Here is a 15,518-nt window from a genome sequence, read left to right as displayed (position 1 = left end):
AAAATCCTGTAATTTAACAAGCTTATTTGATACAACTCCGTACAATCCAATAATTGATACTACAGATCCTACATGTAAACATCAATTAATTCCAAGTAAGCATAATAGAATATATAAATTCACATGCTTATTTTTAACAATGGACATTAAAATCATTTTTGAAAAATTGTTAAAACAATGATGAATAATTTTAATCATCTACATCTAAAACAGTATACCAAGTTGTGTAGGAAATTTATACTGTTTAAACTATAATACAAAGTAATTAATTATGCATTAACAAGGCTCTTAGGAGTTTTAAATAAGCTCAGGACACCTCTGAGAACCTCCAGTATAGCTTTGAATTAAACTGGAACATCAAAATCCAAGTACAGGAGTAAAATCCATTGCTGAAATAAAAAACAAACTGAAAATCCACAAAGGAGCAGGCTCCAAAAAGATGTAGAGTGGGCTCCAATTTAAGGTAGAAGAGGCTCCAATTTTAGGCAGAGGAGGCTCAACTTTTAGGTAGAGGAGGCTCAACTTAGGTAGAGGGGGCTCAACCTTTTAGGTAGAGGAGGCTCAACTTAGGTAGAGAAGGCTCAACTTAGGTAGAGAAGGCTTAACCTTTTAAGTAGAGCAGGCTCAACTCCCTTGGAGTCGCCTCTATATCATGTGGAGCCGGCTTCTCTTCAATGGAGCTGCCTTCATTGAAGGGTGAAGCCGCCTCCACTTTTCCCAGCCTTCGTCTTCCCCGACACCGGCTGTTTTCTGACTTTCTGATTGTCTTTGCTAAGGTTCCTAACTAATGAGTGCTGAAAAGTGCGCATTTAAACCCCTTGAGCTTAGGTATTCTAGGACCTTTATCTATCTTACTTTCCTATTTTAGACTAATTTTGTGTTATTGCCCTTTTTAGGTGCTTATCCCCAAAATAAGATAATTCAGCCAAATAAGAGCTTAAAAAAAGATAACTCAAGCTGGATGGAAGAAATGAACAAAGTGGAAGTAGATTGAAGCAAAGTATGAAATTCAGCAGGTTCGATTGATCACAAGTACACTTCGATCGATCGAAAGTTCATCGATCTAGACATTTCAAGATGGATCCAAGCTCTTTTGTCCTTATCCAAAGATCCCACAAAGTTCGATCAACCCAACAATTCTCAGATCGATCGAAAAGATTCCATCTTATCCTGTTGTACCACCCTACCTACCATTTTTATCTCTTTCCCCAAAATATCTCAGATCTGTCCTTATCCAAAAAGGCACTGCCATGGGAGGATCGATCCAGCCAAAGTTTGATAGATCTCAGCCATGTTCGATCGATCTTACCACAAGTTCGATCGATCGAACTTCCTCAAGCCCGAAAAAAGACAAAATCCAGCTCATTAAAGGTTGGCTCATGGTGCAATCAGTGGAGGAATATTGATGTACGAGCCAAGACTATTAGGTGTGACATTTGACCTACCTATATAAGGAATATGAGCCACTTTTACAAAAAGACTTTTGACACAATTTCCATATCATATTCTTAGCGAGAAAGGAAAGAGGAGAGGAGACTAGAGACACCCCTTGGAGTTCTTCCATCAACTAAGAAGAGGAGCAATTTCTACCATAGAGTTAGCCCTTGAGGGTTGGAGGACACCATTCATGAGTGCCTAGACATCCTCTTGGGGCTAGAGTTAGCCCTAAACATGCTTTTTACATTTTGATTTATGTATTTTTGAGGGGATTTGTATTGTGATATATGTTTTGACATTTTTATATACATAGATCTTGTTTATTAAATGATTTGTGTGGTTTAATGCTTCCAATTGATCATTTCATTCTATCTATATGTCTATGTATGCTAGAATAGATATTCATGTGTTTATCTCTAGATTTTGTGTTATTGTTGCATGTCTATGTGTATTGATGCTATAGATCTAGAGATTGTCAAGACACAGTGCTTAATAGAATGCTCTTGTGGTTTATTTGATGGATTGTTCCTCTCCCTTAGTTTAATTAGTTTAATTTCATGTCTTTAGCTTAATTATAGTGTAGTTGTAGTTTAGATGTTAAATGGGAGGACAATCCATGCTTGTTGTTTGATGTTTCATACTTATGAAAACAAGTAGCATATGTCTCTAACCTTGTGATGTGTTTGGATTGTGAGCTTAAAGAAAGGATTAATGGCTTAGTTTGATATATTGTGCTATCCACTATGTTGCTTAGACAATATATACTTAATTAGTCATCTATGCTTGTTGAAACAACCACACACATACACTATTGTTGCAATACATGTTTTCCCCTTCATTAATCATTCATTAAGGGTGTAGAAAAGCTATGCTTAGTGGTGATCTCTAAACCCTAAGATTTTTCTCTCTTTTATTTTCTTTCTATTGCATTTAATTGTTTACTTTAGTTTAAATTGCATTTTAGTATAATTCAATCACCAACCAATCTTTTGATTACTCGACCTACTAACCCTAATCTCGATTCCACAACCTAATACGACTCACTAATCCCTTGGGATGATCTCTACTCGCCTTAACTATATTTTTAATGAAAGGTAGTAGTGGCAAATTATAAATGTAAAACTTGGCCACACTCATCTTAGTCCACTTTGCAAGCTTTGGTCTCGCGGCACACCACTAACCCTCTGTTCTAGGTTCCAGACAGTCCCAACAATTTTATTAAATTCATTGTGCATCAAATAACATCAATTAAAACATGAATTATGCAAGGAAATTTACAAACAAGCAAACACCAATTCACGTAAAGGCATACTGTTATAATTGAAATTAACATGCGAACCAGATTAATCTTTAATGTCTATTTACTCCTGGAGTTGTGTTAGGCATGTAAAAAACACGAGTCAAAGAGAAAGAGTTAGGTATAGAACTTACCTTTGAGATTTCGGTTCAAAATCTCAACGTCGTCTTCCTAAGGTTCCCGGCGAACGTTCTGTTTTCTCTCTCCGTCTTCTCCTTGGTCCAACCCTCGAACACACCCCTTTAATCTCTCCTTGGTTTAGCCTTAGTCCTAGATAAACCCTAAACAAAGTACTCTGTTTCTCTATGTTTCTCTCCGCTCTCTGTGTACGTGAACAGGGTTTCCAAACCCTTGCCATACAGTTCTATTTATAGGCTTCACTAGAAACCCTAATTCCAGTTTAATTTAGAGACGGAAAAAGAACCATTCATATTATATCTAAGTAGGCTATAACGCAAAAAATAACAAAACCCTATATTAATCCCATTAACTAATTTACACAATTAACCAATTATAATAAATCAATTCACATAATAACACAGTTTAAATCCAATAATTTAATTAATACAAATAATTCAAATAATTACCATTAAGTCAATTAAATAAATAATTCAATTAATTCAAATAACAAGCAAATAAACTATTGAACAAATAAAAATGCAATAAAATAAATAAAAATGCAACTTAAATAATAAATTAAATACCAGGACTATCATTTTGAAATTAGGGGTATTACATGAGTGGGGTAGTTAAGCTCGTGAATCTTCAATTGTCTAGATTCATAAGCCACTGCTTTGCCACCCTGCATCAGCATACATCCCAAACCATCTCTCGAAGCATCGCAAAAGATTATACAACCTAAGCCACACTCAAGTATCACCAACACTGGAGCCATAGTCAATCTCGTCTTCAACTCCTAAAAGGATGACTCACAGGTTTCATCCCATATAAATCTGACTCCCTTTCAGGTCAACCGAGTCATAGGAGTGGCTAAGCGAGAAAAATCTCTCACAAACCTCCGGCAGCAACCTGTTAAACCCAGGAAACTCCAAATCTCAAACACAGTCTTGGGACATTCCCAATTTAGAACAACTTTTATCTTTAAAGGATCAACTGATACGCCATTTCCTGAAACAACATGCCGTAGAAACTTCAACTTCTGTAGCCAAAATTCACATTTTGAGTACTTGGCATACAAACGGTGTTCTCTCAACGTCTGTAATACTGTCCTCAAATAGATCTCGTGCTCTTCCCGAGATCGTGAATACACAAGAATGTTATCCACAAACACTACCACAAACTGGCCCTGGTAGTTGTGGAAGATACGATACATCATATCCATGGATGCTGCTGGTGCATTAGTCAAACCAAAAGGTATCATAAGTAACTCATAATGGTCATACAGTGTATGGAAAGCAGTTTTCGAAATATCCTCATCCCGAACTCACTACTGATAATAACCTAACCTCAAGTCAATTTTGGAAATACAAACAACTCCCTTCAACTAATCAAATAAATCATCAATCCGTAATAAATGATACTTGTTCTTGATGGTAGCATGATTCAGTTTCCGATAATCAACGTACAACCTTATAGACGGGTGCGCCCCATGGTGAAACACTAGGCCGAATAAAACCCGTCAGTCTTAACTCATCAAACTGCTTCTTTAATTCTTCCAATTCAGCTGGTGTCATACGATATAGTGCCACAGAAATCAGCGTGGTACTAGACATCAAATCAATAACAAACTCAACCTCTCTTCTAGGTGGTAAGCTCGACAAATCATCCGAAAAAATGTCCAAGAAGTCACAAATAACTAACAGATACATGTCTCCATAACCCTATCTTCTTCAGCTAGAATGTTAGCCAAGAAGTAATCACAATGATCTCGTCCATGAATACAATAACAAGGTAAAGTGTAGAAATCACTCCGATTTCCCACAAAGACGAAACAATCCCCCTTAGGCGTACAAACTGAAACTCTGCCTCTGAAATAATCGATGGTGGCATGAAAAGTGGACAACTAATCCATACCGAGAATGACATCAAACCCAGTCATCTTAAGAAGGATAAGGTAAAAAATAAGGGTCCGTCTAGCAATCACAATAGTGCAATCCCGCACCACTTTACTAAAAAACAAAGAACCACTAACTGACGTATCAACAACTAACTGACGTATTAACATATAACGCTCGGTCCAGAAAACTGATCTCTAACCCTGATGCAAGTGCAAATGTGCATGAGATGAATGAATGAGATGCACCAGAATTAAACAAACTACGAACCCATGAACCAAATACTGGAAACATACCCTGCACCACTGAAGGACCAGAAGATGACTCATGGACAACTGTATATACACGACCCTATGGATTCTGGGCCTGAGAAACACCAGCCTGAACCCCTGACTGTTGCCTAGTAAAAATAGGAGTATCTCTCCTAACTGGCCTCGATCCCTATGAGGATACAACTGACTGTGGCGATGGTGGTGGTCTAAACCCTAACTGTACCGTAGCTGACTGTAACGGCCTCTGGTGCGAGCCTACCACTGCCTGAAACCCCAGCTTTCCTCGAACAGTCCTTTACCTTGTGGCCCTACTGACCACATCCAAACAACATCCTAAAGGAACAGTCAACTGTGGACACTCCTTCTTGATGTGCCCGGGCTGTTGACAGTAAAAACATACAACTTCACTCTTACACGACCCTGATGGCATCAATGCTTTCTCAACTACCTCAGAATATGTTTTCAAGTACTGTGCAATCACAATGGGCCTGATCAGAAAATGAAGTCCACGTACAAACCTACGGAACTTGTCCTCTTCTTTACTTTCCACCTCCGGGGCAAAGCGAGAAAGAGAAGTTAATCTATTCTCATATTCCGTGATTGGCATATTGTTACTCTGGAAAAGAGAATCAAATTCTTTGTGAAGTTCCCATCTCTCTATCACTGGAAAGTACTTGTCATAGAACAATTCCTTAAAATCATCCTATGACAATGTCTCCACATTAAGCCTGTTGGACATAGACTTCCACCATAGCTTAGCATCTTTAGAGAAATTATAGGTAACCAAAAGAATCTTCAAATGATCACTTGACACTGCCAATGTAAATAATGTTTCTCTACCTGGTCGAACCAGTCATCTGCCAGCATTGGATCTGCCCCACTTTCAAACAACGTGGGCATGAACTTAACAAACCTAGAGATAAGCTTAAGGCGTTTCTCTGTCTCGGTTTCCTTTGGCTGTGGCACTGGTTGGGGCGCCGACTGCGGAACAGTAACAACCGTGGCCCTCATAGCATCCTGAAATAAAGTAGTCAGCACCTGCCTAGCTGCCCCTTTACCCTCATCTGCGGGTGGTGGAATATCTTCCCATCTCACAGGGTGAGAAACTGAGCTCTCCCCAACATGTCCTATAATCGGCCTATTTCCAAGGCCGCCGTGTGTCTGGCTCTTCCTTTTAGGTGGCATGATACTATAAAAGGAATACAAGTCAAGAAACAGTGACACTAATAATAGTCCCGAACTGACTCAACATAAATGAAAGCCTTTAAACACATATCATGCGTAAATGATACCATCATAAATAGATAAATACGTAGCCACATAAGCAATTAGGCATGCTTGCAAAACAAGTAACAGGTAAACATATAAGCAAGTAAACAATGCAAGCCACTAAACACGTAATCGTAGATAGACCTCTACCTATCGTCTCTAGGTTAAAAGAACCATGCTCTGATACCACCTTTGTCACACCCCTAGACTAGAGTCCGGGTTGTGAACAAACAACTAACCTGCCCCAAACCATGCATTACCCAATTTACATCCATATAATCACGTGATACACGAAAATAAATAAGCATGAAAATAACCAAGCTCTGAATGATATACATACATACTTAGCGTCCTTAAAATCCGTTTGATTACATGCCTTAACAACATGTTTCTGAAAATAAAACTTCCTACACGTGTTTGTCTCATAATATACACTGCCATTTACATAAAAGAAAAGCTATAAAAGACCGTCCATAGTCAGCCTAAGTCTGTGGAGGGACGTCCTCAATGACAGCCTTTCTATGACCTGAAAAGATGTATACAAAATAGGAATGGGCACAACAGCTCAATAGTAGTTACCTAGAACGCACTCCTTAATACCTCCATGAATCCAAATAAGGAACAATAATTGGATAAAGGGATCATGCTCTGGGAGATAATATCATATAATAAGATGAAATGTATGCAATGCAATGTCAATGCCAATGTCATTCCCCATTTTACACAATTCCATCCAACGCCTCATAAGTCAAACTGTTAATGTACCCACCCTAAAGTAAGCCCCAACACCACGAGAAAATGACTGGTCATCTATCCCTGACCTAGAGCAAGCTCTAGCATCATTTGGGGCCTAGTGACTCAATCACGAGTAGGGTGTTTCCCTACGTCCCCTCTAGATACATTAACAATACGGACACTAAGTAATCCGCGTCATCCGGTTTTCGCAAACAATAATTCAACATCTTTCCCCAAAAATTTGTTTTCGTCTTTTCAAAACTCCTCCTCTACAAAAATTTGTTTTTGCCTAATAATGCCCAATGTAAGTGTGTGACTAACACATGCTAATCAATGTTGTAATACCATAACATTTCCAGGTCTAATTTCAGTTCTATAAACCACATTTTGGCAGCAAACTAACATAGCAGATTTCAAGATAATGTAATTCACATTTATGCAGAAAATTAACATAACTCATAGTAGTTTTTTATATCACAACAACACAGTTATTCATGCAAAAAATCAGCAGCAATTACTAAGGCATATTAAGCCTAACGACATATGTTACTTCAACATTTGTGCCACTTCATATAATACACTTAAGCATGAATTTTTAGTTTAAGCATATAGGACATAGCTAATATTAGAGGAGCACAAAATTTAGTTTCTAAGTACAAGTCACGCACTAATATAGAAGCTACGAAATTTCAGTTTTAAACTACACAAAACATGCTTAGTATAATGTTAAATTCTAGACAATTTAGTAGTTCAAGTTCAAAGAATTAATTCACCAAAAGCAAAGGTTATAGGCTTTAGAGGAACCCCTACCTCAAACCAAGTAAGATCTCCCAAAACAGCCAATAAAACAACCACCAACAGCCCACCAAAACAGCCTCCAATTTAGCCACTGAACAGGCCCAAAAACAGCCATTAAACAGCCCCAACCACAGCCACTAAACAGCCCCTAAAACAGCCACTAAATTAAGGAAGAGATGAAGAACAAAGAGCCCTTTGTGAAGCACAACAAAACTTCACATTCTAATGGATTTTCTGAAAAACAGTGTTGAAGAGAGGAGTGCAAAGTTTACACCAACAAAAAACTCTTCCTCTTGGGAGTAATTTTCATTCAAACAACTCTCTCTAATTCTCACTGTCTTCTAAAATGGAGTTTAACTATCCTTCAAGGGGGATGATGTTGGAGGAAAAAGAAAAAAAAATTGTGTAAGGCGAAATTTCCAATTCTGAATTTGCTGCTTGGATGAGTCCTACAATGCATGTAGGAAACATGCCAAGTGCATGTTTAGGTGTCAAGCTCGCAAACGGTCAAAAGGGTGACCATAACAAAAGACTAAAATGCCCTCCTCACATCATTGAATCACCAATACACTATTAACATAGTAAAAGTCCATACTATCCTTTATGAAATAAACAAATAACATACATTAAAAATGATCACACTAAAGTAAATAATAATAATGATTTCGGCAATAAAATAAATATAAACACATAAATGCGAAAAATGCCTGGAAAATAGGAAAAGTGAGGGACCTCACAAGAAAAAAAAAAAAAAAAAAAAAAAAAAAACACTTTATTTTCCATGTTTGAAAGGATCTTGCGGGTTTTTTTCATTGGTGGGAGCTAGCACCTCCGCCTAATTTAGTTGTTGCACCTCCTCCAACTGATGCTTGTATTGCGATGATAAATGCAATATTGTTATGCAACATTGTTTTATTTACTCTTGCATTTCTTACTTTAGTCATTACTTTATATTATCAGGAGCTAGTATATTGAAATTATATGTAAATTTGAATGGCTTATACACAATAAATGTGAAACAATACCATTGGTAAAACACTGCTTATGTTGGGTACACGCATTTACTACATGTCAACTGTAAATGTAAACTATATTTGGATGACCATGCATACACAAAAATAATAGAAATAATCAAATGCGCACAAGCAAGGCAACAAACAACCAAGAACATATCAATAACATAAGGCACCTACTAGAAAACCAATAGCATTCAAAACGTCAGCCTAAACATTATCCCAAAAAATTAGAAAACTAAACCAATTTGTCAACCTTGCTGCTGTAATGTTTTCGATTTTTATTATTTTTCATTTTCTGGGATTTTTTCGAATTTTTTGGGTTATTTTCATTTTATCTCGTTTGCGTGCCAGACACTGTGGGGTGTGCCGGGTGTGTGCAAGGGTTGGTTGAGCATTTCCTTGAGTTCAGGACTCTTAAAAATGCATTGGTTGCCATTTCGGCATTTTTTCATTTTTCGGGCCAGGAGGTACCAAGTGGGACCCGTAACCGGAGTTGTGGCTCACGGAGATTATTTTTCGGGTTTATTGCATTTCATGCATTATTATTTTGTGCATAATTATTTGGTTGTATATTTGAAATTGTGGTTGTAAAGTAGTTAGTGTGTATATATATAATGTTAAAAGTGTATTATTAAAGCTGTGGGACCCACCAGCATTTTAAGTCATTACAAACGACTTTAGATCATAACTGATCCTTATTCTTTCTCTCTCCATGCCAGAATTCTCTCTCCCTCAGTTTTCTTTTTTCTTTTTTCTTTTTCTCTTTTTCACAAATTCAACCTTAGATCTAGGTTACACCATTAAGAATTTGATCTTGCCACTGAAGGCAAAGTCGACGAGTGTAACGAGGGCTTCGTATTGATTGGAGCAAAGCCCCATTTGGACCACTTTTTGATTTTAAAAAATTTGGGGGTTTACTTGAATTGCTCTTCTATTTGAGGTAGAGGTGTTCTAATACACAATTTATTTGATTTTAGTGAATTTTTCTCTTTAAATTGAATTTAAGCATGCTTTATTTAATTATTTTGCTTATGGTATTAAGGGTTTTATGTACCAATGTGATTTATGCGACTATTTGATTGAAAATGTATGTTAATTGGAATTATGTGATGAAGCACGCTAAACTGAAATTATAGTTTGCCTTGTACAATTATAAATGCTGAAATTTCATTATGTCAAAACATGATATAATTCATTGTGAGTTTTTCTTGAAAGCATGTTATATTGTTGTGGTCGAATGTGAATTATGGAAATGAATATATATCGTCACAGTTTTGTATGGTATGAAGCATTCATGCATTTCATTGAGAAAGAAAGGAAAAATCCGTTGTGAAAAACAAATGTTAAAATTATTTTGGGGAAATGTTTTGAAAATGGTTTGTGAAAACCCGGGTGCTTAGGAGTTGCCTAGTGGTTTATGGCGTTAATGTGATCTGGAGGGAATTAGGGAGAGACCCTAGCGTGGTTGAGTTATCTAAGTCCGAAACGACGCATTGGAGTTGCCATGTGGTCGGGGATAGCTAGCCAATCCTTCTCTCGTGACGCCGTAGAGTTGCCATGGGTTGGGTTGCATTAACGGTTTGGAACGGTAAAGCGGAAATGTTTCAGAAATGGGGAGCGACATTGGCATGTCATTGCATTACATTGGCATGCATTGTATACATATGGCTGAATGACTTGCATTATTATTGTTGTTGTGATTATTGTGTTTTTACTTATGATATGATCCCGTATATCTTTATTCTATGTTTTATGTGGATTAACGGGGTCATTAAGATGTGTGTCTTAGGCACCTCCTATTGAGCGGTTGTGCTTACCCCATTATATTACTATTTTCAGGTCACGGGAAGGAAGTGGCGGTCGACGTAGCCTTATCCACCTGCATTTGTGAGTTTTCTATGATGTTAGAGATATGATGTACTAAGAGTCTTGGGATGACGTATATATATATTATGCATTGACATAGGAAAGGACTGTAATGCCCTTAGATGACCTCGGGTTTGGGTAAGGACCAGTTAGCGGTTCGGATCCTCGGGTTCTGGTCGTCTCAAATTTGGAATCTGAGCGATTGTTCCAAAACCATTAGGACGATAGGTAGAGGCTTATCTAGGGTTGTGTTGCATTGTCTATGTGTTTATGTGTTAAAGTTAGTTGCTTGAAAAACATGTTTATCTGTTTACTTGCTTATGTGACTAGGTGCTTATGTGTTCACGGTTTTGAAAAACATACTTTCTTGTTAAGTGTTCACATGTTTACATATTTAAATGCTGAAATGTATGTTACATGTCCATGTATGCAGAATAATTATGTAATCTAACCATGTAAATGAAATGTGAAAGTGATTAAAAGCATGTTGATTTTGATAAGATGATAAGTATGAGGAGTATGGTAATGGCAAGTGGTAGGCACCATTTGTGTAGTTTTGTTTTAAATGATAATGTGGCAAGTAGTGAGCACGGTACATGTAAGCATGTTTCATATGGTATTGTGACGGGTATTTAGGCATAGTTTATAAAAGTAATTTTTTTTTAAATGAAAGATGGGGTAATTAAATTTTAAATGAAGGGACACGATTGTATCATGGTATGGGATACGATTATTTTATATATAAATGTGTGTTCATGTGTGTACAGTACGAGGTGGTTGCTAGTATGGTAGAGTACTTATTGCGGCATTGATGGTTATGTGAGTTTTGACCCTGAGTAGGCGAGGAATTCGGTTGCTCCAAGGTTATTTAGGTGTCGGTTCTTATCGAACAAATGGTGTGAACTTTTAGCTCATGGATCGACCTATTTAGTGCATGGTTGCTTCAGTTTTCTCGTTATTTTTAGGGCATAGTGCTTGAGGCATAACTTTCGAACGATTGCATTTGGCACAGTGCGATGTCAAGGGTGAGACGTATGAGTTTCAGGTGTTAGTGTATGGGTTTTGTGACCAGGAAGCTCAGGTGTGCAATGTGAGGTTTTCGTGAGGTATGTATGACTTTTAGGGGTTAGCGTTTGTGACTTAGGTCACGATTTGGTATTAAGTTTCCCTTCGAACCGGTTTATGGTGGGTGTAATTGAGGTTGTTTGAGTCACGAATGTAGTCTATGAGTTATAGATGTGTATTTCAGGTAGTCAGCTATAGTCCGAGGAAGCGTGTTGATTACGACTGTTTAGGGGACTTATTAGGCTCTGCGTGTCTAGAGTGGCGTAGGCATTGACCGGAGTCATGCCAGTGCCGGACGACCAATTGCAGGATAGATTGCCTAAATAACAAAAGCTTCTCCTATAGTTTCAGGTATAAATTGATCTTTCATCTAATTTAGGTTTGAGTAACACTAACTTCCCCTGCCATAAAATCTGACACTCTTGTCTGCTAATTTTATTCTTAATATTTACTTAAAATCCGATAATGCCATTAGAAAGTTTAAAAAAACTATTTTGTTCATAAGTAATAGATATTTTACATTAAAAAACAATAAAAAGTGTAATGGGTACAATAGTAATTTAACAAATTCGAGTCAAAATCAACACAAAAGAGGTTCTTGTTATTTAGGCAATTTAGAGGAAATATAAGTGTAATTATCTAATTTTATTATTTTATTATTATTTTTTATCTAACAAACTAAGAAAAGAAAGACTTGAATATGGGTATACTTACTCAGAAAATCGGGCATTCTACCAACTGGATAATGCCTATACGTATCCTTTTATTATCAACCAAACCTTTTATTAGAGTAGCTCCAACGACTCAGAATTTAGAGATTCTGAGCCTTTTTTAGCTATTGGATTTCTCTAATAGGGTTTCCAAAAAATGGGCCCCATGTTTTGGGTCGTGAAATGAGTCGCCCTTTTTGGCGACCCAGTTAGCGATTGCAGGCTTCTGACATGCAGACCCACCTTTTTTTGGATTTTTAACTTTTGTGGCCCAGCAATATTGTAGCCCAATAACACTGTAGCCTAGAATACAACACTGTAGCCTAGAATACATTTAAAGGCGTGTTTGGCAGTGAAAAAAATTCCAAAAATCAGTTTTTTTTTTTTTTCCCTCAACATAATTGAACTAAAAAGCCGTTAAGGCACTGTTTGGCTAACACAAACAGTGCCTTAAAGGCTTTTTTTAGGCTAAAAAATGTTTTAAAAAATTGGAAAAAAGTGAATTTTTTTTCCTTTTCAAAAATTTTAATGTTTCTATTGACATTATATCCGTTTTAGGTACTGTTGTACTGTTTAACGGCTATATTGGCTAACCAAACAATTTTTTTCCCTAACAAATAGAAAAAAATAATTTATTAACAATTTAAAAATATTAAAATATTAAAATTTTTGGAGATCAAAAATGCACCATTGGAGTACATGCGATGGCTAAAATTTGGAGACTCTAAGAGCAGCTCCATTAGTGCTCCGTTTGGCTAAAATGGCCCAAAATTTGGAGACTGTTTGCTCTAATGGAATATGAGAAAAGTGGGCCACCAATTTTTGATCGCTAAGCAGGTTGCCAAAAAGAGCGATTGGGAAGGCGATTGTGGCTCACTTTTTGTGGGCTCATTTTTGTTTTCTTTTATTTTTTTAATTCGGGCCGAGAACACTTTACCAATCCAGAACACAAATCTTACGGGCATGTTTGGCTGAAATAAAAGCTAAAATTTAGATTTTTGGCTTTTTTTGGTCTTTTTTTTTTATAATTAAAATAATTGAACAAAAGAACCGTTAAGGCACTGTTTGGCTAACACAAACAGTGCCTTAAAGGCTTTTTTGGGTAAAAAAAAAAGTTTTAAAAAATTGAAACAAAGTGATTTTTTTTTTTCCTTTTCAAATATTCCAATGTTCCTATTGACATCATAGCCGATCTAGGTACTGTTTGGCGACCTAAACAGTGCTTTAACGACTATATTGGCTAACCAAACAATTTTTATTTTTTTATTTTATTTTATTTCCCTAACAAATTGAAATATATTTTAAAATATAATTTTTTTTATTAAAAATAATGTGTCTTTGTTTTCATTATAAATTAATAAATCAAATGATATTAGATATTGTATTGTTTACAAGATTTCATACATATTGGCTAAATAATTTAATCAACAAACAATTTAATTATTTTTTTCAAAATAAAACATTATACAATAAATATTCCATTACATAAATTTCATAACAATTTAAAAATAAAATAATGCAACATAAATTAAACACGTTCTTCACTAAAGCGATTCCACAAATTTTCAATTAAATCTTTCCTCAACCGCGTATTTGACTCTTTGTTGCGAATTTGGACTTGGCGAGAATAGATGTGTGCCACTAAGATTGATGGATTTTGAATTAAAGTGGGAATCGAGATTGTCTCCTTTGGCGGCGGAGTCCATCTTCCAACATTGGCATGGCGCTCATCTTCAATGATCATGTTGTGAAGGATGATGCACGTTTTCATTATAACGCATAAGTCCCCTTTATCCCAAAAATGCACTGGTCCTTGCGTTTTTTCCCACTTGCTCTGCAAGACCCCAAAAGCTCTTTCCTACAAGCCTCTTGTCTCTGAGCAAAAAGTTTTTCTTTTGCTGTAGTTGGGTAAGGGATTGTCTGCATCAAAGTTGCCCACTTAAGGTATATACCATCAGATAGGTAATACCCCATTGTATGGTAATGGCCATTCACAACGAAATTAACCGGAGGAATTTGGCCGGTAACGGTGCTGTCAAATACCGGAGAATGATCCAGTACATTAATATCATTGTGTGAACTCGACATTTCAAAGAATGCATTCCAGATCTACAAATCTTTTGAGGCAATCGCCTCCAATATGAGCGTAGGCGTATGAGAGCGTCCTTTGTGCGTGCCATGCCATGCCACCGGATAATTTTTCCACTCCCAGTGCATACAGTCGATAGAACTAAGCATACCAGGGAATCTTCTCTCCTACCCTTCTAGAAGTAGTCGTGTTATGTCGGCTTCGTTGGGTGGGCACATGTACTCTTCCCCATACACACCAATAACAGCTTTACAAAATGTCATCAGAGTTTCAATGGTAGTGCTCTCGCCGATTTTAATATACTCATCACAATGATTGGCTGCAAAACCATATGTAAGTATACGTATTACAGTTGTCATCTTTGAAACTCTAAACCTGCAGCAATGAATATGTATTGCTTATATCTTGTTGTTTCAATGATAACAATTATCTAAGCAAGTATATTTGGATTATTGAAGCATCAAAAGGAAATGTGAATTGGAAAATGGTCCGGTTCACTTTGAATGAAGTTAGCAACAACCCCAAATGACCTGTTGCATCCCTTTTTTTGGATGAAGTAGTTGTCATAAGCTTTAACATCATTCAGGATACGAAGAAATAGTTCTCGTCGCATCCTGAATCATCTGTGAAAGTACTCCGGTGGATATGTGCAATTCTCGTCAAAGTAGTCTTTCATTAGTTAACGGTGGCTTCCCTTTCGATCACGATGAATGTACCGCCTCTTACGCGGTTTAAAAACTTGCTTTACTATCTCTGGGTTCACTGAATTCAAAATCTCACAAAAGGCGTCTTGATTACGTTGAATCATCGAGTCAATAAGGTTATTTGATGAAGAGGATGATGAAGAAGATGAAGAATTAGAGCCTGACAAAGGAAAAAATCGTGATGAAGAAGCCATTGGAATTTTGAGATTGAAAGAGATGTGAATTGATATTTTGCTAGAATAAGT

The sequence above is a fragment of the Cornus florida genome, unplaced genomic scaffold (genome assembly GCF_030987335.1).
Source record: "Cornus florida cultivar Cherokee Brave unplaced genomic scaffold, ASM3098733v1 CherokeeBrave_3.0.0_Hap2_Chr07, whole genome shotgun sequence".
NCBI classification, from domain to species: Eukaryota; Viridiplantae; Streptophyta; class Magnoliopsida; order Cornales; family Cornaceae; genus Cornus; species Cornus florida.
Note: the sequence above shows the minus strand (reverse complement) of the source record.